General features: G+C 43.0%; 1 protein-coding gene across 3 annotated transcripts in view; it reads left to right on the top strand.

Annotated features, from left to right (window-relative positions):
• Nucleotides 1–19,545: 19,545 nt before the first annotated feature.
• The window catches only part of AFF1 (AF4/FMR2 family member 1), a 197,521-nt gene continuing 192,784 nt past the window's right edge, over nt 19,546–24,282 (top strand). For 2 of the 3 annotated variants that reach the window (XM_043906240.1, XM_043906239.1), the window contains exon 1: nt 19,547–19,773. The gene's annotated coding sequence lies outside the window, so the exon portion shown is untranslated. Of the gene's footprint in view, nt 19,774–24,282 lie in introns of all 3 variants that reach the window. The other variant, XM_043906243.1, reaches the window with a different exon arrangement.

Below are 24,282 nucleotides of genomic sequence, written 5' to 3'. Positions count from 1 at the left end.
AACATAGATAGCATATTAAAAAGCAGAGACATTGCTTTGCCAGCAAAGGTCCATCTAGTCAAGGCTATGGTTTTTCCAGTGGTCATGTATGGATGTGAGAGTTGGACCATAAAGAAGGTTGAGGGCCAAAGAACTGATGCTTTTGAACTGTGGTGTTGGAGAAGACTCTTGAGAGTCCTTTGGACAGAAAGGAGATCAAACCAGTCAGTCCTAAAGGAAATCAGTGCTGAATATTCATTGGAAGGACTGATGCTGAAGCTGAAACTCCAATACTTTGGCTACCTGATGTGAAGAACTGACTCATTGGAAAAGACCCTGATGCTGGCAGAGATTGAAGGCAGGAGGAGAAGGGGACGACAGAGGATGAAATGGTTGGATCGCATCACCAACTCAATGGACATGAGTTTGAGCAAGCTCTGGGAGTTGATGATGGACAGGGAAACCTGGCGCACTGCAGTCCATGGGGTCACAAAGAGTCAGGCACGACTGATCGACTGAATTGAACTGATGTTTGTCTTTTGCTTCCCTCTTGTTTCTTTCTATATTTCTTTTATTCCAGTAACACAGTTAAGTGCTTGACTGCTTTGTTTTCAAACTACCTTGTTTCTTAATAAATATATGTATTTATAGGTATTGGTTTTCATTGCTATTTATAAGTATCCATTTACTCTGCACTTTCCTCTTATCTTTTTTTCTTGCACTTTTCTTTTTATTATGTATTTATTTATTTTTGGCTGCACTGGGTCTTCATTGCTTTTTGAGGTCTTTCTAGAGTTGCAGTGAGCAGGGGCCACGCTTCATTGTGGTGCGTGAGCTTCTCATCACGACGGCTTCTCTGGTGGAGCACAGGCATGGGCTAGAGTTACACAGCATGGGCTCAGTAGCTGTGGCACCCAGACTTAGCTGCTCTGAGGCATGTGGGATCCTGGACCAGGGTTGTACCTGTGTCCCTGCATTGACAGGCAGATTTCTATGCACTGCGCCACCAGGGAAGCCCTGCACTTTCCTTTTAAACTTAAAGGTTATTCAGTAGTACATACCTTAATTTTTGAATAGATGGAATTGTATCTATCCTTTTGTAATTAAATTTTAGCTTCATTGCAGTCGGTAAGGGCCAGAAATGACCCTAATGGATGGCGGCAAAGGGAGATCTTCCCAGGAGGCTTACCTGCTGTCCTGGCTTGAACAGTGTTCTCCCCCAAATGCATGTCTCTCCAGGACCTGGGTGTGTGACTCTATTTGGAAATGGCATCTTTGCAAATGTAGCCAAGTTAAGAAGGTCATATTGGATTAAGGTAGGTCCTAGCCCATGACTGGTGTCCTTATAGGAGGGAAACTTGGGCACAGTACACAGGGAAAACACTTTGTGATGACAGAGGCAGAGATTGGAATGATACCTCTACAAGTCGAGGAACACCGAGGATCACCAGCAGCAAGGAGAAGGCGAGAAATAAGCCTGCCCTGCTGGCTCAGTGATGAAGAACCCACTGGCCAATGCAGGATGTGCGGTTCCTTCCCTGGGTCGGGAAGATCGCTGGGAGGAGGAAGTGGCAGCCTATCCGGTATTCTTGCCTGGGAAACCCATGGATAGAGGAGCCTTTTGGGCAACAGTCCATGGGAGCGCAAAAGAGTCTGACACACCTAAGTGGCTAAACAACAGAGCTTTCAGAGGGAGAGCCCTGCTGACACTTTGATTTCAGACTCCTCGCCTCCAGAACTATGAGACAACTTCTATTATTCTAAGACACCTAAATTATAGTGATCTGTTTTGGCAGTCCTAGGAAACCAATATATCTGCTTTATCTGATGGGAGAAGACAGATGTATGTACACTATTTCTTGTGTTGTTGCTAATGGTTTGGCTGGATGGTTAGGGAAGCGAGCAGATTGAAAAGTGGGTGACAAAGATGTACAGAGAAGAAGAACGTTGATGAACTTCTTGGAAAGGACACAAACTGTAAAGATATTTGTGTCTACCTATATGAATGCTCCCCAGAGGGATTCTCTGCAGAGGAGGCGCTTAATAATCCAGTGGACAAACGACATGCTCCGTGGATGTCAACCTCTTTCAGACACCCAGTGCTTATTCATGGGCCAGTGAACAAAACGGTCCTGTCAGGGTTGGAGCATAGCCATGAACATCACAACACAGACTTCTCCTTACCAAGGCTGATCTATCTGGCTAATGCTATCACCGAGTGCCTTATCTGCCAACAGCAGAGACCAGCACCAGCCCCACACACCCCATACCCCCACCCCACCGCCGATAAGACACCATTGCCCAGGGTGATCAGCAGCCACCTGGTAGCAAGCTGATTACATTGGAACTTTTCCATTGTCGAGAGGGCAGAGAAGTCTTCCTCACTAGAATAGACACATAGTCTGAGTAGAGCTGGCTTCTCTACTTGTAACCATTCTGCCAGGACTTCTTACCAGTAGATTCACAGAATGCCTTATGCACCATCAGCATTGCTTCTAATCAAGAAATTCATCTCACAGCAGTAGACATGCAGCGGTGAACTTACCAACCTAGACAGCATATTAAAAAGCAGAGACATTATTTTGCCAATAAAGGTCCATCAAGTCAAGGCTATGGTTTTTCCAGTAGTCATGTATGGATGTGAGATTTGGACTATAAAGAAAGCTGAGCACCGAAGAATTGATGCTTTTGAACTGTGGCATTGGAGAAGACTCTTGAGAGTCCCTTGGACTGCAAGAAGATCCAACCAGTCCATCCTAATGGAAATCAGTGCTGAATATTCATTGGAAGGACTGATGCTGAAGCTGAAATTCCAATACTTTGGCCACCTGATGCAAAGAACTGACTCATTTGAAAAGACCCTGCTGCTGGGAAAGATTGAAGGTGGGAGGAGAAGGGGTCAACAGAGGATGAGTTGGTTCGATGGCATCACCGACTCAATAGACATGAGTTTGAGTAAACTCCAGGAGTTGCTGATGGACAGGGAGGCCTGGTGTGCTGCAGTCCACGGGGTCACAAAGAGTTGGACACGACTGAGTGACTGAACTGAACTGAGAGAACTTATACCTGTAAATTAACAGATCTTACCATATATTCCATCACCTAGAAGAGGCTGCTCTAGCTTCACAGTGAAATTGCTTACTGGAAACTCAGTTCTGGTGTCAGTTGTGAGACAACACCTTTAAAGACAGGATTGTGTCTTGCAAGATGCTGTATACACTTTGAATCAGATACCACTCTGTAGCAATATTGTCTCCACATCCCAGAACACATGGATTCAGGAATCAGTGGGGGTAAGTGGGAGTGGCTTCTCCCACTATTGTATTCAGTAACCCACTCATAGATTTTTGCTTCTCAGCCTGACAACTCTGAGATTTGTTGCTTTGAATGTCTTTGTTCTGGCAAGCGCGGGAGGTCGGAGGGAGGCTCAAGAGGAAGGGTTTGTATGTATACTCACAGCTGATTCAGGAGACTCAAAGCAGTCAATCCTAAAGGAAATCAACCCCGAATATTCATTGCAAGGACTGATGCTGAAGCTGAAACTCCAATACTTTAGCCACCTGATGCGAAGAGCCGACTCATTGGAAAAGACAAAGACCCTGATGCTGGGGAAGATTGAGGGCAAGAGGAGAAGGGCACGACAGAGGATGAGGTGGTTGGATGGCATCACCAACTCCAAGGATATGAGTTTGAGCAAACTCCAGGAGATGTTGAAGGACAGAGAAGTCTGGTGTGCTGCAGTCCATGGGGTTTTTTAAAGAGTCACTGCGACTTAGTGACTGAACAACAACAGTGGCTGATTCACACTGTTGTACCGCAAAAACCAACACAACATTGCAAAGCAATTATCTTCCTATTTTAAAAAAACTAAGTTACAAAAATGTTTTAAAAAATTAAAAATAAAAGATCTTTGTTCTCAAAGGAGAAATGCTTCCACACAACAGCACATGCACTAAATTGGAAAGTGAGGCTGCCACCTGGCCTCCACCTTGGATTTGTTATGTCTCCGAGTGACAGGCAGTAAAAAAGGTCTCTGTGCTGCTGCACCGATTGATCCTAACTCCCAAGAGGAAACAGATTGCTGCTAACCACTCAGTATGAACAGGACTATATCTGGAACCCAGGGCATCTCCTGGCACATCTCTTAATATTTCCTTGCTCAATAGTAAGTATGAATTAAGGAAATATAACCAAAAAGAGGCAGGAGTATAAAAAACTGATATGCTTCCAAATGAATTCACTCTGCTAGGAAACTGACCAACTAAGCTTGTTATTGTTGTTCAGTCACTCAGTCATGTCCGACTCTTTGTGACCCCACGGACTGCAGCATGCCAGGCTTACCTGCCCTTCACTATCTCCCGGAGTTTGCACAAACTCATATCCATTGTGTCGGTGATGCCATCCAATCATCTCATCCTCTGTTGCCCACTTCTCCTGCCTTCAGTCTTTCCCAGCATCAGGGTCTTGTCCAATGAGTCAGTTCTTCCCATCAGGTAGCCAAAGTATTGGACCTTAAGCTTCATCATCAGTCCTTCCAATGAGTATTCAGATGTCCTTTAGGATGGACTGGTTGGATCTCCTTGCTGTCCAAGGGACTCTCAAGAATCTTCTCCAACACCCCAGTTCAAAAGCATCAATTCTTCGGTGCTCAGCCTTCTTTGTGGTCCAACTTTCACATCCATACATGACTATTGGAAAAACTATAGCTTTGACTATATGCACCTTTGTTGGCAAAGGGATGTCTCTGCTTTTTAATACGCTGTCTAGGTTCATCATAACTTTTCTTCCAAGGGGCAGACATCTTTTAATTTCATGGCTGCAGTCACTGTCCTCAGTGATTTTGGAGCCCAAGAAAGTAAAGTCTCTGATGGTTTCCATTGTTTCCCCATCTATTTGTCATAAAGTGATGGGACCAGATGCCATGATCTTAGTTTTTGAATATTGAGGGTTTTGTTTTTTTTTAAATATTGAGTTTTAAGCCAGCTTTTTCACTCTCCCCTTTCACCTTCATTAAGAGGCTCTTTAGTTCCTCATCACTTTCTACCATTAGGGGTTGCTTATATTTCTCCTGGCAATCTTGATTCCAGCTTGTGAGTCATCCAGGCTGGTATTTTGTATGATGTACTCTGCATATAAGTTAAATAAGCAGGGTGATGATATACAGCCTTGACATACTCCTTTCCCAGTTCTGAACCAGTCTGTTGTTCCATGTACAGTTCTAACTGTTACTTCTTGTCCTGCATACAGGTTTCTTGGGAGACAGATAAGGCGGCCTGGTATTCCCATCTCAGCTGAGAGCAAAGGAAATATGGACTAGGTAATGAAAGAAGGGGGTCATGAATACCATCTATGGCTCATGACCAGCTATAAAAACAACGATGAGAGAAACTTTGGACGTTTCCTCTTTGCTTGTTATGTGTGCGTGTTTATTTGTTAATGTTAAATATTTTCTTCTTTTTCCTATTCTTTTCCATACAAGTTTCTGGAGGTTAACTTTACAATTGCCTTTAGTCTTTAGGTAATATTGGGTCGGCAAAGAAAAGGTCCATTTGGGTTTTTCATTGGGATGTTATGGAAAAACTCTTAATGAATTTTTGGCCAACCCAATAGAATATTTATTAGTATTAAAATACAATTTTCAATTTTTAAAATTGTGGTAAAATATGCATAACACAGAATTCATCATTTTAACCATTTTAAAGGGTACAGTTCAGTGGCATCAAACACATTCACATTTTTTGTGCAACCCTCACCACCATCGATCTTGAGGACTTTTTTCATCTCCAACTGACACTTGGTACCCACTCAATAATAACTCTCCATGCCCTCCTTCCCCCAGCCATGGCAACCACTATGCTACTTTCTATCTCTATGAGCTTGACTGCTTAAGATACAATTTTTTTGAAAGTTAAGATTATAACTCTCATACAAATATAAAAAGATCATGTGTCAGAGGTTTTACTTACCTCATTAATTAACGAGGAAACCAGTAAGATGTTACAGTTAGATCACAGAAGAACTCAACAAAGCACACAGATAGGCAACCAAGAATGCCAGAATGAATTTACAAAAAGATACAAAATGGTGTAACCACAGGAAAACAAGCAATTGTATTTCACTGGACACAATTCCATTTCCATTTCTAAAGTTGTTTGCATTATTATTCATTTTCTACAACTTACATAATATGTGAAACAATCCAAAAACAATGAAAGGAAAAGAATGTTGTTGCTGTTTAGTTGCCAAGTCATGTCCAAGTCTTTTGTAACCCCATGGACTGTATGTAGCCTGCCAGGCTCCTCTGTCTGTGAGATTTCCCAGGCAGGAATACTGGGATGGTTGCCATTCCCTTCTCCAGGGGATCTTCCCAACCCAGGGATCAAACCCATGTCTTCTGCATTAGCAGGCAGATTCTTCAGCACTTAGCCACCAGGGAAGCCCCCTTAAGGAAAAGGTAAGGAGGAAGAATATTCAATAACTACACACATAAACGTGAATGAACATTAACAATATAGCACTGAGTGGGGGAAAAAATGGAGGAGGACTGTGCCAGGTATTCATGTCTTATTTGCCAACTCCACGCCTCCTGGAGATGGACATGCTGTGGACGTTGGGATTTGCCAGCTGGTACAGTGTTAGGCCTTATCAACAGAGGGCGCTGGAGAGGCACCGCGAGGCCCAGCAGAGGAGGTGGCTGCTCTTTCTGGATCTTCCGGTTTCTGTCACGTCTCCTCTGGAGACCCAGCGGCACTCACTCGCCGGCAGATCTCACTGCAACCTCGCCCTCTCCAAGGAGGCCTAAATCACTGTTGGGGACAGGGCCTGTTCAGAGTTTGTTCTTCCTCAACCTCAGGGCTAGTAGTGTTGCTTGCATTTTCTATTCCACAGTTGTCTTTTCCCTCTCTCAACAGTCTTATTAACTTTGTTAAAAGTTGAACCACCTTCCCTTAGTTCCTGACTGTTACTTTAAATGTTCCCTGATAAATCATTAGTGTGGTTTCTGTGTCCTGACCGATACAACCATAACCATAGTTATTTTCTCCCTACTTATTTATTAAATGCATCACATCTATATAATTACCCTAACAAAAGAAGCATATATTAGTATGGCCTCCTGTCCCTTTCATTTTCTCCCAAAGCATCTATCATATTAATAATATCCAGGATTGTAGTTTTGCATTGTAGTGGATATATTTTTTCTCTTTTCTTTAAGGCCCTAGTTGCTTTGTCTTTTTTAAGGTGACAAGAGGCTTTACTAAAGTATATAATAGTCTTTTTAAAAAATTGTTTGTTTTTGGTTGCGCTGTGACTTTGTTGATGTTCGCAGGCTTTCTCTAGATGCAGTGAGTGGGGACTACTTTTCCTTGCTGCTCACTGTCTTCTCATTGCCATGGCTTCTCTAGTCGTGGAGCACAGAGGTCTGGGCTTCAATAGCTGTGGTCCACGGGCTTAGCTGCTCCACAGCTATCTTCCTGGACCAGGGATCAAACCTATGTGCCCTGCATTGGCAGGGGGATTCTTATCCATTGTACCACCAGGGGAGTCCTATAATACTCTTAATACTCTTACTTCTGATATCTCTTCCTAATTCATTAATTTAGGCTGTACCATTTGGATTGTGGGATGTTAGTTCTTCAGCCCAGCATTGAACCCAGGTGCTTGGCAGTGAGAACTCAGAGTCCTTACCACTGAGCCACCAAGGAATTCCACTGATATCTCATAAAACACACCAGTTTTCTTTTTTTCCTTCTCATTTCTGTACTCCCTCAAGTATATTTTCAATGTGGATCTTTGTGCGGCATATTTTCTGAGAACTTGTTTGCCTGAGGCTAGTATCACTTTTCCTATGCTTTCATTTTTGAATGACACTTTGGCTGAATACAAGACTCCAAGCTCACAATTTTTTCAGTACTTGGTATATATTACTTCTTTGTCTTTCTGCAGCCACTGTGCTGTTGAGAGGTCTAATGTCAATATGACTCTTGTTCCTTTGTGGATCACATGTCCTCTCTTTCTAGAGAGTTTCAGGGTTTTCTCATTATGTCTAGGTCTGGTTTTTTTCCTTATCTCCTCTCTTTGGCATTTTATGAGCTGAAAGCATTCATCTTCTCATTAGTTATGAGAAATATTTTTTTCCTTTCAAATATATCCCCTCTTCCTTGTTTTGTTTTGTTTTTTTTTTCACCTTGGAGATTTTATTGTCCATCATTATGTTATACAAAAATCCAGAAATAATGGGTTTGTAGAGGATAGATGAATGGTAAATGAGAGACAACAGAAATAAGTTAAAAGTGAATTATTTTCCATGATACTGGGATTTAAAAAAAAAAGCCATTTCAAAGCATGTGGGTCTGACTTCAGAGTTAGGTTTTGTTCACTGGCCAAAGCCTGCCCTAAAATTAAAGGTGTTCAGCACCTTGTTGCCTGCTCTACTGGCTTTTGACAAAACCTTTGAGGTCTTCGAGGAAAGAAATATACTCCTGGTGCTCTAGGGCTGTGCTGAGCTCCACCAATTCGTCGGCAAAAGTGTTGTCCACCCCTCGGTCCACAAGGAAATCCATTAGGTGGTCATATAAACCCCAATCCAGGGAATCTGAATTTCATTTTGCCATTTGAAACTCCTCTTACATAGATGCTGGCACTTTGTACTTCTTTTCTTCCCATCTCTTTTCTATGTTTTATTCTTTATCACTTCCTGCTAGCTTTTCCATTTGTGAGTTTCTAGAAGAAGCCTGCAAACTGCAGTCCATGAGCCAAATCCAGTTTACCATGTGCTTTTTTGTAAATAAAGTTTTATTGGAACAGCCAGACTCACTCATTTATGTACATTTATGTACTATCTTTTGTGCTACAATGGCAGAATTAAGTAGTTGCAGTGGAGGCCACATGACCAACAAAGCTTAAAATATTTACCACCTGGCTCCTTACAGAAAACATTTGGCAACACAAAATCTAGAGGGCAGGAATAATTTTGTTCTTTCTGTCCTGAAGACCTAAATGTTCCTTGCCCAGTTTTGGTAAATGAATGAATAGATGAATAACCTTTGAAAGGCAGATGATTATTTCAAAAGGTGGAACAAAAAGATTGTTTTCAAAAGGTAGAAGCTGAACATTCTAGCTAAAGAGAACAGAAAGAGAATAAGCAAAGAGAAAGAAGTGAAAATCAGGGGTAGATTTTCAGTAGAGCAAAATATTTAACACAAGCGAGCCAAAAAGACTGCCTTAAGAATTATTCCAGGGAGTCTTGAGTCTAGAATGGGGAACTGGTGCTTAATTCTCGTTGCAATTGCCAGACCTGTCACGTGACCAGAGATATGCTTACAGAGGACCCACATAGTGGCACTGTGGATAGCAGATTAGAGAAAGAGGAGAGGTGGAAGATGGCTCAGAGGCTACTGGAGAAGTGAAATGAAAAGAAGCTGCCTCAATCCAGGGATGGTAAGTTTGGAGAGACAAGGCAGCTTGTCAGAAAGCCGTCCATTTCAGAACCACAGACCTGGTCGACATGGAGTCCCACAATATTCTAGCTGAAAATTATTGGGCAAGTTGTTCAGTCCCTCTGAGTTCCTTCATACGTAAAACATGGCGATTGAGTCTGGATGAAACTAGGAAACAAACCCTCCTGCCAGGTGGTAATTCAGTAGAGAGAATTTAATAGGGGAACTAGTTAAAAGGTACAGACTGGAGAGCTAGCTGTTAGACCCAACTAGGGAAGGTGAGACTACTGAGGGATTCAGCAACTGCAGGAAAGAGCAAAGAGCTACAACCAAGGCCGGGACAAAGCGGGAAGACCTAGCATTATTGGAGCCCAGGATGCAGGGTCATTCATCCGGGTCTGTGGGAGCTGGCGGTAGGGAGGAGGGGCCTCTGGGTCAGAAAGAAGAGCAACACCCTGGAGTCTCCTCTCTTCCTGCCTCCAGGCTCCTCCCAGTGCCTTCCATTGGCTCGACCCAACTGAAAGTCCGTCTCCCAGCAAGAAGTCTGCAAAACGGGCATTGCAAGAATCAACCCCCTGTGATTCACAGCACAGTAGAGGAGAAACAGGGGCTGGATGAGGCAAAAGAGCAACTCGCCAGCACACACAGGGTTACTGTGGACACCTCGGTTGAGATTACATCCTGAACTACTACACAGTATACAATCAGTAAATGGTAAGTGTTACTTTTTTTATTACCATTATCTCACTTTTCTATCATCATCTTTTACTCTTCTTCCTTTCATTTCAGACGGGTTGAAGTATTTCTAGTTTCTACAACTTACCAGGAACTCTGTCAAATCTGGGACTTGTACATGTTTAGCTCCCTCTGCGCACACAGCATGGTGTCCTCCCCAGTCACTCACATTCTCCAACTCCCCCTTTCCCTTTATGATCATCCTAGGTTCTACCTCTGGCAGGATGCCTTCCCTGAGTCCACCGGTTTTTGTTAGGTGCCCCTGTCTAGGCTCTGAGAGCGTCCTTCTGCTTGCCTGTCCTATAGCATTGAGCAGTCTCTCTGACAATGACCTATTTATCCTTTTATGGCTCTGTATTAGTTTTCTGTTGCTGCATAACGAGTTGTCACAAACCTAGAAGTCTAAAACAATACCCATTTATTACCTTACAGCTTCTGTAAATCAGAAGGCCAGTATACTTGACCTGGGTCACTGCTCACAATCTTATTGGCTGAAGTCAAGATGTTGTCCAGGTGTATCCTCATTTGGGCTTCCGAGGCAGCGGTAGTGGTAAAGAGCTTGTCTTCCAGTGCAGGAGACATAAGACACATGGGTTTGATCCCTGAGTCAGGAAGACACCCTGGAGGAGGGCATGGCAACCCTCTTCAGTTTTCCTGTCTGGAGAATCTCATGGACAGAGAAGGCTGGCAGTCTATGGTCCATAGGATCACAGAGTTGGACACAACTGAAGTGACTTTGCATGCATGCACACATCCTCATTTGGAGGCCTAACTAGGGAAAGATTCCCAAGTTCCCTTCCCAAGTTCCTTGGCAGAATTCATTTCCTTGCAGTTGTATGACAGAGTCCTATTTTTTTTTTTTGCCACCTGGAGGCCAAAGACCACTCTCAGTTCCCAGAGACCTGTCTCAGGTCCTTGTTTTATGGCCTTCTCCACAACATAGCAGGCTTCCCAGGTAAAGAATCTGCCTGCAGTGCAGGAAATCTGGTTTCATTCCCTGGGTTGGGAAGATCCCCTGGAGAAGGAAATGGCAACCCACTCCAGGATTCTTGCCTGGAAAATCCCATAGACAGAGGAGCCTGGTGGGCTATAGTCCATTGGATCGCAAAGAGTTGGGCTTGTTCCTTCGAGGCTGAAGAAAAGCATCTGCTATAATTTTGAATCTCTCTGACTTCCTCCCTTGGCCCTTATTTTTTTAAAGAGCTTGCCTGGTTAGATCAGACTTATCCACACTCAAAGAGAAGAAATTAAACAGCAGAGACACAACAGGAGAGGGAATCTTCAGAGCCATGTTAGAATTCCACCATCGGGGACTTCCTTGGTGGTCCAGTGGCTAAGACTTGGTGCTCCCAATGCAGAGGGCACAAGTTTGATCCTTGGTCAGGGAACTAAATTCCACATGCCTCACCAAAAAGACCCTGTGTGCAGCAAATAAGACAAGCAAATATTTTTTAAAAAGAATTCTGCCTTCTACACTCTTCTTTGAGATATGAACTCTCCAAGGACAGGATAGTCTCTCATTTGTCTTTGTATCCCTGTGACTGAACAGAATTAGTACCTGACACTTAGTGGTGGTGGTTTATTCACTCAGTCGTGTCCAACTCTTGAGACCCCCATGGACTGTAGCCCACCAGGCTCCTCTGTCTCTGGGATTTTCCAGGCAAGAATATTGGAGTGGGTTGCCACTTTCTTCTCCAGAGGATCTTCCCAACCCAGGGATTGAATCCTGATCTCCTGCATGGCAGGCAAACTCTTTTATTTTTTTTAAAATAATTTTATTTATTTCTATTTGGCTGAGCTGGGTCTTTGTTGCCTGTGGGCTTTCCGTAGTTGTGGGGGCTGCTCCCCATCTGTGGTGTGAGGGCTCCTCATGGTGGGGGCTTCTCTTGCGGCCGGTGGGCTCTGGGGCACACGGGCTTCAGCAGTTGTGGTGCATGGGCTTCGTTGCTCTGCAGCATGTGGGATCTTCCTGGACCAGGAATCAAACTCATGTCCCCTGCAAGGGCAGGTGGATGCTTAACCACTGGACTGCCAAGGAAACCCTTCAGGCAGACTTTTTACTGACACTTAGTAGCCATTCAGTAAAAGAATGGAGAAATGAAACAGAAACAGGAAGGGAACTTGTAGGGAAGGGAGATACTTAGAAGGAAAGTTAAATATGACTTGGTGGGTAATGGACTTTTTTTGGTAATATAGTAAAGTCAGTTTTCTACAATTTGTATTTGTGTGTGTTTATTTTTATTTATTTTTAAATTGAAGTATAGTTTATTTCTGATGTATTAGTTTCAGGTATACAGCAGAGTGATTCAGTTATATATGTACACTTTCTTTTTCAATTTCTTTTCCATTATAGGTTATTACAAGATATTGAATATATGGTTCCCTGTGCTACTCCTTGTTGTTTATCAATTTTGTATATAGTAATATATATCTGTTTATCCCAAATTCATAATTTATTCCTCCCTCCCCCCACTTTCCCTTTTGGTAGCCATAAGTTTGTTTTCTATGTCTGTGAGTTTATTTCTGTTTTGTAAATAAGTTCATTTGTTTTCAGATTCTACATGTAAGTGATATCATGTGATGTCATATGATATTTGTGATATTTGTCTTTCTCTGTCTGACTTAATACAGTCATCTCTAGGTCCATCCATACTGCTGCAAATGGCATTATTTCGTTCTTTTTCATGACTGAGTAATATTCCATTGTGCATGTATGTAGCACATCCCCTTTATCCGTTCCTCTATGGACATTTAAGTTGTTTCCACATCTTGGCTATTGTACATAGTGCTGCTTCGGGGCACATGGGGTACATGTAAACTTTTATTTTTTTTTATTTTTATTTTTTTTTATTTTTTTTTTACATGTAAACTTTTAAATTAGAGTTTTCCTCTTTTTCAGATATGTGCCCAGGAGTGGGATTGCTGGATCATATAGCAACTCGATTTTTAATTTTTTAAGGAAGCTCCATACTGTTCTCCATGTTGGTTGCACCAATTTTGCTTCCCACCAACAGTGTAGGAGGGTTCCCTTGGAAATGGACATTTGAACCTGGGTCTTTAAAGGTACCAGCAACCAAAGTTGGAAACCACATAGGAGAAATTAAGCTGGGTGCATTGTAGAATGAATGGACAGAGTGAAAAATGATGAGCTTCATACTAGGTATGCTGAGTATGTTTTGTCTGTGGGACTACCCTGGAGAAATTTCCTGTGAACAAATGAGAGTGACAGTTTGAAACTCGGATGAGAGAGGTGGGTTGTGGTGAACTGTGTGGTTAACGTTGTACCATAGTCTCCAGGACCCTTTTACCCCCAGTCTTGCTCCACTGGGAGCTCACCACCCATTGGTGCCTCAGCATAACTTGGCTCTTGTATTCTGGTCCTGTCCGTTATTTCTTTACCCTTTTCATTTTCCAAATATTTGATTTTCCCATCATCTCTCAGCTTACTTATCCTATTCCTATTTAACCTCCAGATGTAACTGTCAGAGTGAAAACCCATTGCCAACTCCCTCAGGCTTGCTAATATAGATTTAACTGCAATAGACATTGGTTGGGATGTTTATATTAAAGGAAATCAACCCTGAATATTCATTGGAAGGTCTGATCCTGAAGCTGAATACTCCAATACCCTGGCCACCTGACGCAAAGAACCAATTCATTGAAAAAGACCCTGATGCTGGGAAAGATTGAGGGCAGGAGGAGAAGAGGGAAACAGGATGAAATGGTTGGATGGTATCACCGACTCAATGGACATGAGTTGAGCAAACTCTGGGAGATGGTGAAGGACAGGGAAATTTGCGTGCTATAGTCCATGGGGTCACAAAGAGTTGGACACAACCTAATGACTGAACAACAACAACAAATAATATAACCTTGAGCCATAGAAAAGCTGGGTTCAAATACTGTCTCTGCTATTCGAACTGTATAATCATGATAGAGATGAATAATCTCTCTGAGTTTATTCTTTAAACAGGAACTAGAGCTATACACATATTTTCAAGGGTTTTTAAAAAAACCTTGTATGAAATACATCGACTTCCCTGGTGGCTCAGATGGTAAAGCGTCTACCTGCAATGCGGGAGACCCGGGTTTAATCCCTCAGTTGGGAAGATCTCCTGGAGAAGGAAATGGCAACCCACTCCAGTATTCTTGCCTGGAAAAGCCCATGGATGGAGGAGCCTGTTAGGCTACAGTCCATGGGATTGCAGAGTCGGACACAACTGAGCGACTTCACTTTCACATGTATGAAATGTTTAGTAAACTGTAGGTATTCTTAAATACCTACATTTTTTATTGAGAAAAATATGAATTTGTCCTTATATTCTTTTGCTCTAGATTCACTACCATTTTCCAAATTACAATTTTAGATACTAAGTCAATTAACAGTACTATCATATAACTCAAAAATATTCATAATCTCTTTGGGATTGGGAAATAATGTGTAGTAGCAATAAATAAAAACTTACACATAATATAAAACTCATATTGTACTTGTTAGAAAAAAAATGAGGTCAGAAAAAAAAAAATAAAAGTAAGGTCAGGTCACTGAGAACTATGTTTTATGCAAAGTGTTCATGATAAAATGCAGTTACTTTAATTATAATGGTTGTACACTTCTTGCGGCAAAAGATAGCAGGTTTACATTTGCATATCTGCCTCCCAAGTAGATATGTAAAAACTGGGAATTTTTGGGTCTGCCTATAATCTATGCTCAGCTCTCAGTACACTTTCTCCCTTGGCCTCAGGGATTAGGACTACAGCCTTACTGTCTCCTATTCATCTTTATTTTCATCTGGCAGCCACAGTAGTTTTTCTAAAATGCAACTTGATCAAATCAACCTCCACTTAGGATGAAAGGAGTGCTCCCTAGGTTGGCACTTAGGGCCCTTCACCACCAGCTTGCCTTTGATTTTTCCGATCTTCTCATCACTGCCGTCATAATCTTTGCTGGAGGTCCTACTTCCCCTCTTTCTTTTGTATTCTTTTTTTTGGAAACTGGCTCTATCTCCCCTGCCCTTTGCCTGGCTTAGGCCAGTCCTTCTTCCTCCCCCTCACTGTCCCCCGCTCCCCATCTACACCACCTTCCCCCATCTGGGTTGAAGTTTTCAACCCAGTGTATGCTTATAACCAAGTGTATGCTTGGTTAGGATTTATCCAGTTTGGTTAGGACTTTCTTGCACGTTGAAGTAATTCATTCCCTTTGAAATATACATGCAGTAATTTTGGAGTAACGTCATTTAAACTGCTGGTTTACAAGACTCAGGTCTTGCTGACTATAGAGTTTGGGAATATTCCAGGCTGCCCAAGCAAACATCTGTCAGTGTTGTGATACAGGCACATTTCCCTTCAGTCTCAATCTCAACATGTATTCCCACCCTGCCTTGTACAGTTCAGGAACTCTGAGAATACAGCCTATGAGCTTCTCTGAGTCCCTGGAGATTCATTTGTTTGTTTGCGAAATTTAAGTAGAATCATGGTTGAAAATTTTCAGGTAAAACCCCAGGAGTCCTTACACAAAGAGGCAGCTGAAAAAGTTCCATAGCTGTATTAAAAAGGGCAAAAAAAAAAAAAAGGCAAAATTTTTTCTTCAGTTCTATTGTAAAAAAGATCACTTATGTCAGAGACATGCTTCACCTTAGCAGAAACATGATCAGAAATAAAGTGACTAGGTTGTAAAGATGAGGAAAGTGCTAGAATTTCAGCCAGTGAACTAAAAATGTAACTGAAGAATTCCTATAATGAAGATAGAGGAGAGTGTAGCTAACAAAGTGTAATGTCTGCATCTCCCTTGTGTAATCACTTTTCAATTATGTCATGCACTCTTAAAAAATTTAGATATAGCTTCCCTGGTGGCTCAGATGATAAAGAATCTGCTTGCAATGCAGGAGACCTGGGTTCAATCCTGGGTTGGGAAGCTCCCCTGGAGGAGGGCATGGCAACCCATTCCAGTATTCTTGCCTGGAGAATCCTGTGGACAGAGGAGACTGGTGGGCTACAGTCCATGGGGTTGCACAGAATTGGACGCTACTGAAGCAACTTAGCATGCACTCAATCACTATTTAAAACAACCTGCTTATTAACTGATTATATACATTGTGACCTGGAGAAAAGGCAGAAAAGCAACTTAAAAACTCACTAGAATGACTGCTTTTTCTTTATGGTGACTGCAGTCATGAAATAAAAAGATGATTACTCCTTGAAAGAAAAGTTATGACCAACCTAGATAGCATATTAAAAAGCAGAGACATTACTTTGCCAACAAAGGTCCGTCTAGTTAAGGTTTATGGTTTTTCCAGTAGTCATGTGTAGATGTGAGAGTTGGACTATAAAGAAAGCTGAGTGCTGAAGAATTGATGCTTTTGAACTGTGGTGTTGGAGAAGACTCTTGAGAGTCCCTTGGACTGCAAGGAGATCCAACCAGTCAATGGTAAAGGAAATCAGCCCTGAATGTTCATTAGAAGTACTGATGTTGAAGCTGAAACTCCAATACTTTGGCCACCTGATGCAAAGAGCTGACTCATTGGGAAAGACCCTGATGCTGGGAAAGATTGAAGGCAGGAGGAGAAGGGGATGACAGAGGATGAGATGGCTGGAAGGCATCACTGACTCTATGGACATGAGTTTGAGTAAACTCCGGGAGTTGGTGATGGACAAGGAGGCCTGGTGTACTGCAGTCCATGGGGTCACAAAGAGTCGGACATGACTGAGCGACTGAACTGAACTATCTTTCCAGAAATTAATTAATAGAAGCATTCATTAGAATTGTCTATTTACTCACCTGTTTCTGCAAGGCACCAGAAGCTCATGAAAACAGATGCTCTGTGTCATTGATATGGCCCATCCTCTAGCACATTGCCTTAAAAATATTCCTATCAATGTCATGAGCTATCCTCTGAACCAAAGCTACATCATCTTCAACAACAACAACAAAATGTGCAACATTACATCCCTTATCTCCAAAAGCAGTAAAGTCAAATTATCAAACTTTCACTGTCAATGTTATTTACTAAATTGACTACAGATTGAAGGCATTAGGAGACTTTATTGATTTAGGAACACAACAAAGGAAAAAGTTTTAGATTGATTTAAAAAAACCCTTCAGATTTTAAAGTATGACTAGGTTTATTAAAAAGAATGAAATAATCCTATTTGCAACAACATGGATGGACCTAAAGATTGTCACACTGCATCAAATGAGTCAAGAAGAGGAGAAATACTGCATGAAGTCCCTTACCCACAGAATCTAAAAAATTACACAAATGAACTTATTTACAAAACAGAAACAGACTCACAGATTTAGAGAATGAATTTATGGTTGCTAGCAGGGGAAGGATGGGGGGATGGGATAGTTAGGGAATTTGGGATGGATAGGTACTCACTGAGCTTCCCAGATGGCGGTAGTGGTAAAGAATCTGCCTGCTAATGCAGGAGATGCAAGAGATGTGGGTTCAATCCCTGGCTTGGGAAAATCCCCTGAAGGAGAACATGGCAACCCACTGTAGTATTTTTGCCTGGAGAATCCCCATGGACAGAGGAGGTTGGCAGGCTACAGTCCACAGGGTCTCAGAGAGTCGGACATGACTGGAGCAACTTAGCAGGCATTCATTCAAGTATGTGCTGCTATATTGATAATGGATAACCAACATGGACTTACTTTATTGCATAGGGAATTCTGCTCAATGTTATGTGGCAGGCTAGATGGAAGGGGAGTTTGGGGGAGAATGGATCCAGTATTTGTACGGCTGAGTCCCTTTGCTGTCCACCTGAAACTATTGCAGCATTGTTCATTAGCTATACTCCAATATAAAATAAAGTGTTTAAAAAATTAAAAAATAACATATATATTTTATTTATATATAAGCTTATATATATTTTACAATGAAATATATTAATTCCATAACAAAAAGGTTAACATATTCATTATGATTAGAATAGATATCAATCTTTGTTAGAAACATTTAAGAAGCGTGCAAACTGTCATCTGTCCAGGGTGTTGGCTGTCCCACCTGCCTAGGGAAGACCTCCAAAGCTTTCACCTAGAGGCACAGCAGATCTCATCAGGGGCACTTTAATTATTGTAGCTGTTAAGGTACATCAATATAATTGTGAGAGCATAGGGAGTAGGGAAAAGAGTTATATTTTGCAACAGAATCCATGGGATCAAGCAGCCAAGAGTTTAATTTGGAAATGTGAATATCTATTGCTTAGGTTTTCAAACACTGTTTATGTGGACAATGAAGGAATCAGGAGGGGCAGAGCAACAACAAATGAAAAAACAGGGCAAGGAAGAGGAGTTATTTTAATACATTATATTAATTTACATTATATTGCATATGAAAAAGGTGATTTTCTTGATCCAAATGATTTCACCCATTGAAACCATTAAGAGGGGACTTCCCTGGTGGTCCGGTGGTTAAGACTTCAGGTTCCAATGCAGAAGGCAGGATTCAATACCTGGCAGGGAGTTAAGATCCTACATGTCTCAAGGCCAAAACAACCAACCATAAAACAGAAGTAATACTGTAACAAATTCAATAAAGACTTTAAAAATGGTCCACATTAAAAAAAAAATCTGAAAAAAAAGTTTAAACCATTAAGACATTGGAAAAAATCCTGTCTGGGCCGTTTGATGTTATCTTCCTGCATCCTTTTCAGGGAGGAAGGTGAGATGCCAGTAAGAGCTCTGGAGGACGCTTTCTTTCCTATGTTCAAGAAGGGATCGGGTAGCATCCAGACAGTAGCCTTCTTTTGGGTCTGTTTGCCAAAGCCCCCAACACCCATTAGAATTTTCTGGGGTTGGGCTGCTGAAGTGCAAGAACTGGGGAGGCTGGATTTGGGAGGCCTGGTTTCTCGTGCCCCTTTTTAGCTTGCGGACACTGGGCACACTATTTTTACCCCTTCGGTTTCATTATTTGGGAGATGGCAGCAATACTGTGTCTGTTTTATGCGGCTGTTATGCCGATGAGCCGGGCTTGTGTGCGAAAAGCCCTTTACAAACCGTTAAACCCTCTCCAGATGTTGGTTATTATCGCCTTTCTAAAGGATAGGAGACTGCAGAAAAGACTCCTTGACACTTTTAGTCAAAACTTGACCCGAAGCTCATTCTCGCTGCACAGCGAGAGGGTTGTGGTGCCCCACACCAGGCCGGCGCAGGGTCACCCACGCTGCCGGTGTACGGTCACTGCAGTATTCATTCCGAGAGGCTGCTGGCCCTGGGTCCTCCCACCGGTCTCCCGCGGAGGGCCCGCGCAGTTCCTCTCGTCAGGGTGGTGCCAGCGAGAGGGCGTGGGCAGGGCGGGGCCGAGAAACTCGGGGTGGGGCGTGGCCTCCCGGGGGAGGGCGGGGCCTCGCCTCCCGGGCGTTCCGGGGGCCGCCGGCGCGCGGGGCTAGCCAGCCAGCGAGCGGACGAGCGCGCGGCCCCTGCGCACTCGGCCGCCGCCCGCGCGCGTCGCTGGCACAGCTGCGTTCTCGCCTCCGCGGCTGGGCGCCGGGTCCCGCGCGAGCCGTCGCTGAGCGCCCTGCGCTCCCCGCACCTGCGCCCCTTCCTCACCGCAACAGGTCAGGGGCGGGCTGAGGCGGCGAGGGCGCGCGAGCCGAGACTGGAGAACTCCAGGTCTGGAAGGTGAGAAGAATCCTGCGCCCGGCTTCCCCCAGCTGGAGGTTGGGATGTGGGGGTGGTCATCCTGGTCCCAGCGCCGCGGCCGCTGACTTCTGGGAAGCCCCGGCTCTCCCGCCTCGCAGCCGGCTTCCCAGCACGCTGACTCAAGTCGCTTGGCGTTCCCACTTTTCCGGTGGGAACCTTCGGGGAGAACGGGCAAGGGAGACGCCGAGCTCTCCGCCGCCCTTACCAACCCCCGGCAGGTAGCGTCTAAAAAAACTGGGGAGGGGAGCGCAGGAAGAGACCCGTCTTCCTCCCCACCTCTCTCACTCCGCCGAATCCCACGTCTGCCCGTGCGCCCCGCGTCTTGCGGAAAGATGTTCGTGTATTGGAACCTGGTCCCGGGGTTGCGTAATAGAAGAGTCCCAGAAGTTTCTCCGGAGGGTGCGGGTAAAAGCGGGGCCTTTCTCTCCTCCGTTACGAGGCCCCCTCCCCCCTTCATCCTTACCCCTCCCCCGCCTACGTCTAGGAGAGAGATTAGTGGTTCCAATCTCTTCAAATTGTGATCGAGATGGAGGTGTGCGGCGGTGGTCCGCAGACTCTGGACAGGGAGGGGAAAACTTGGAGGCACCTTCTGAGACCTGCTCCTGGCGCAGAGGGAGACGGCGTCTGCAGAGCGTGGAACTGGTTAATTTCCCTCGGTGATACATTCTTCTTGATGTCTGATCCTCTGACTGCCACACGCTAGCCCTCCGACTTTGCGAGCGCTGGGGTCGGCGAGTTAGGAGGGAGAGGACCTGGAGCGTTACAGGAATCATCCTTTACCTTAAGGTGCTTGGGAGTTACGTTAATGAAGCTGCGAGGGACCTGCAGGGGTTTTGCGCCTTTCCTCCTAGGTTAGTCTCCTCGGAGTTTCCGCAGACCCCGTATTGTTATGTAAATTGCCCTGGGAAGACCCTTGGCTTTGGAGGTGGAGATGAGTCCGGTCTTCCGGGAGCCCATCTCTGTGGGGGCGGGGGGGGGGGGGTTCGAACTGGGGGTGGGGAAGGCCTTGCAGATGAAGTTTCTTTTTTTTTAAACAAAACAGTGGGATGGGATAATCTTAACCCAGTTGGTGCACGTTGCGGGAGGGGGTGGGGGCGGGGAGGAGGGATGATTTACCATTCAGAAACCAGACAGATTTAAAACTTAAAGGCGAAACCGTACATTAAGGCGAAGACATGGGTGTTCCTTGAGACGCTTGGCAGGTGAGAAGAGCGCAGTAATTGAGGCACAGAAACCCCAGGCAAGGGACCGGCCTGAGAATGTGGGTGGTTTTGCTTGTGGAAGATTGTTTCAGAGCAAGGTCATGCAGAGGTGGTAGAAGATAAGGGCGGTGGTGGGACCCCGCACCCGGCTCCCGGACCTACCTAGTGTCAGACTCCGAGTAGCGATAGAAGTCACGAAAAAGAAAGACCTTGGGACTCGGGAGTCTAGTTCTGCTTAGAGGCTTAAGAATACCTAGGCATGCCCTGTTCCAGTGTTTACTTCCTGTGTCTAATGTATTTCCTTAGCTTGCCTTTCATCTTTAGTGGAAAGGGTTCCTTGAGTGGATATTCTGGAAATTCACAGGAGAGTTGAAAACTCTGAATGGTTTGCCTGCTTTCATTTAGAGGTGGTGTCTGTTTGCCAAGGTTGGAAAGTATTGTATTTGAAGATAAATATGCAGAAGAGGAATGGGGAGAACTAAGAGATAATGACCCAAGAGAACGAAGGAACCGAGAAAGTAGGAGAATAGATAACTAGCACTTAAAAAGTTAATTTGAATTCAGCTAACTGAGGAGAGAAGGGACCAAGGAAAGAATTTGAGACGCATTTGGTTACTTTAGGACAAAGAGGGGACACAAGATTTTGGAGAAAAGAATGAATTTAAATATTGGGGACTTCCTCACCCCCGCACCCCTTCTTTTCTTTTTCTAAATAGAACTGACAGCGATGATGTGGCTGGAGATAGGGAACTTGGAGGTGTGTTGCTGTGGACCCTTTGCAGAAAGAAAATGAACTGTTACATATCAGGATTAATATGTCTTATTCATTCACTGTGGCAATTGAATTTCTGTAGTGTCTTTGGCATTTGCTTAACTCTTCAACCTCTTAAAAATGCTCTTAACTCTTCAACCTCTTAAAAGTATGATTTTCAAGACTTAAAATGTGTTAATTTTGAATACAGAAATCATCATCAAGGGGCTGAGAATTTATGACAAGAGTAAAGATCAGGTGATTTTCAACATTGCTTTCTCTTAAAAGATGTAAAATATGCATGCATTTCCACCAGAAGTCACTGTTTGCCACCAGAAGTCACTGTTTCATTGTGAGGTTATTAGACCTTTAGTAGTTAGACTATGTCAAAACTGGCTTTCTCTTCCGTTTCCTATTTGTTTAACTGAATTTTACAAGGAGTTAGTGGAGCTAAAAGTTATTTTTATTAACTGACATACTTGCTTAATTTGGCTTTGATTACATGGAAGAGTTGTCTAAGATACATATATGAGTTGCATCTTTATTAGGAACGTTTATAAGTCCCTGGAGCTGTGTGATTGTTTAGTTAAAGTTATAGTGCTTTGGGAGTTGAAAAGATAGATTTAAAAAAAAAAAAAGGGAAAGGCAAACTTGTTTTCCATATTTTTAAAGACACAAATGAAAGGAATTTCATGCTCAACTCTGTAATTTGTGCTTTCATTGAACAAATTTGCATAATGCAGGTAAGTTGACTTTATGAAGTTAGTCCATTATTAAAATTCCAGATCTTAAAGACAGATTTGTGCTGTCACTTGTGAAAAGGGTAGAGCTAATTTATATATAAAATCTGGATTGTTATAAGACATGCACAGGGGACAACATACCCTGCAGGTGTTCCTTAAGGTGTGGCATCATAGCTAGAAAATTCTTACTATTGTACCTCTACCCTGAAATGTCCTTGAATTCATTTGCTATCTTAGTATTTCTGTTGAAGGCAAAAGCCCAGAGTTCCCCTGTTTTAAGACTAGACCGTAAAAAAAAAAAAAAAAAAAAGACTAGACCGTTAACAAATTTTTCAGGAGATTGAGAAAGTATGTTAGTTCAAATTAAGGAACTGCATTTACCATGCTCATAGAAAGTTTTGTAAATAAATTATATTTTTCATTAAATTATACAGTCAACAATGACTCCCATTCTCAATGATATGTAATTGACTGTGGCTTTCCAGCAGTCTCTTTTTAGGCACAGCAGTAGCTTATTTAATATTTGCTGAATTAATATTAGATTTTATTACAAGAGATTACATAAACTCTGTCATCTCTTTACTAAAATTCTACCACCATGCAGAAGTAAATGTGAAATATTTAGTTCTTTGTAGGTGCACATCTTTATTCCTGGCTGTTCATAATAGCATAAGAGATTGTTGTAGATGGGAAACCATGAGGCTCTCAGGCCTTGAGGGTTGCTAATAGGCGTTTCCGTCTTATGCCTGAGGACAGAACTCTTTGAGTAGTGTTCTCCAGGGGAAGAAAGTCAGCTGATTTTCTTAAATTATCTGGCCCATTTAAAACATGACTAAGGCTTTCTTGTTCAAGCAACGTTTTCCTATTAAATGACTGAGATTATTGTGACAAGTGGAGTCCAGAGAAATCAATTACATCATTAATGTAATACCTCATGTTCATTCCCGATACCTTATAAGAATCCAGTATCTAAGTGCCAGACAGTGCTCTCAGCGTTGGAGGAGCTGATAACACCAGGTTAAGGCAGAGAAAGAGCCCGTGCAGGTGGAGTTTACTTCCACAAAGCAGGGAGCACAACAGCTGTTTACCAATGGCGTTCACAGGACATATCATTTAAGCCTAATTGCAACTCTGAAGTTGGAGTTCATTTTCCATTTTAAAATCAGGAAATTGAGTTGAAGAAGTTAAGTGACTTGACTCTGTGACTCAAAGCCTGGTGCCCTTTCTACTGTGGTACACTGTGTTGGCCATGTTGATATGTGGTTTCCTGTTTTTCAAGAACTACAGCTTGACTCTCAAATATAAATAGTGTTTCTCCTTGGCTAAGTAATTCTAATCATTATGGGAATAAAAAAGCAGGTATTTTCATTTAGCATTTGGGATGTACATTTGTGACTCCAAAGGAGAATATGTAGCCCTATTAAACAGATATGTGGTGCTTATTTGCACCAAATAAAGACCCTTACCTTCCTGAAAATTAAATGCAAGGGCTTAGGAACCATCTCTGTTAGTGCTTCAAATCTATTATTCAGGTTATGAAAGGTCAATTCAAATCCCTATGTAAATCAGGATATACTCATACCATTTCCTTCTATTTTATAGATATGATGAATATATGCAGTATAGTAGTGTTTTTCAAACTTATAGTAAGCATCAGAATCTCCTGAAAAGCCTTTAAGATACACATATGTCTTTCCCTTTCCCACCCCCACAGTTTCTGATTCAGTAGGTCTGGGGTAATGCCCAAGAATTTGCACCTGTAACATGTTCACAGGTGATATTGATGCTTCTA

This window comes from Cervus elaphus, chromosome 6 (genome assembly GCF_910594005.1).
Source record: "Cervus elaphus chromosome 6, mCerEla1.1, whole genome shotgun sequence".
In the NCBI taxonomy this organism is placed as follows: domain Eukaryota; kingdom Metazoa; phylum Chordata; class Mammalia; order Artiodactyla; family Cervidae; genus Cervus; species Cervus elaphus.
The sequence above is the reverse complement of the archived record's forward strand: the minus strand, read 5'-3'. Positions and strand labels throughout refer to the sequence as shown.